We start from the raw sequence: 969 nt of genomic DNA, 5'->3' as shown, positions 1-969 counted from the left end.
GACGGACAACAGAAAAGTGGGTGAAGGGAGATGTCGGACAGGGCAAGATATGACAAAATAATAATTTATAAATTATCAAGGGCTCATGAGAGGGGGGGACCGGGGAGGGAGGGGCAAAAAATGAGGACCTGATGCCGGGGTCTTAAGTGGAGAGAAAATGTTTTGAGAATGACTAGAGCAATGAATGTACAAATGTGCTTTACACAATTGATGTATGTATGGATTATGATGAGTCGTATGAACTCCTAATAAAACGATTTTTTAAAAAAGGAAGAAAGACAACAGAATAAATGTATGACCTGGGAAGAATTAAAAATGTAATCAAATATCTTTTCTCCTAACAAAAGCAGGCTCATATCATCGTATGAGTAGATTCACTCAAATGTCTCAGTTAGCTATTTTCTTACAGTAAATGGGCTAAGTTATCAGAAAAGAGAGGTCTCCAAATTATTTTATAATGCAAACAAAATTAACTATGGTGCAAAAGTGTATAACTCAAACTCATTAATATTTGTAAAAATGTAAATGAAATAATAGCAAATCAAATACAATGGTGATTTCAAAATATACCATATCTTTCTCCCATGAAGTGGCAAGTGGGTTCAAAATGTAGACTAGCACTAAATGACTAAGCCACCAGGGCACCTATCCTAAAAGATTACGTCTGAAGAAAGCCCGATGGGGCAGTTCTATTCTGTCTGTGAGTTCATTATAACCAACTTAATGGCATCAAGTCCTTTTCCCAACACCTGGAATTTTTATTTCTTTTATTTCAACTAGATATTTTTAAGATCAGAATTTTTCTTCCATAACTCATTTTTCATACTTCCTATGTCTTAGAGTGGGGGACCCTTGATAATGTTGTCCACCTTATGTCCAATATTAGAAATGGCTTTATTGGTTTAATAAAGGTATTCTTTCAGAAATATTAAAAATGTGTGTGTGTGTGTGTGTGTGTGTGTGTGTGTG

The sequence above is a fragment of the Echinops telfairi genome, unplaced genomic scaffold, assembly GCF_000313985.2.
Source record: "Echinops telfairi isolate 266 unplaced genomic scaffold, ASM31398v2 ScPeMD7_2;HRSCAF=8, whole genome shotgun sequence".
Classification (NCBI taxonomy): domain Eukaryota; kingdom Metazoa; phylum Chordata; class Mammalia; order Afrosoricida; family Tenrecidae; genus Echinops; species Echinops telfairi.
The sequence above is the reverse complement of the archived record's forward strand: the minus strand, read 5'-3'. Positions refer to the sequence as shown.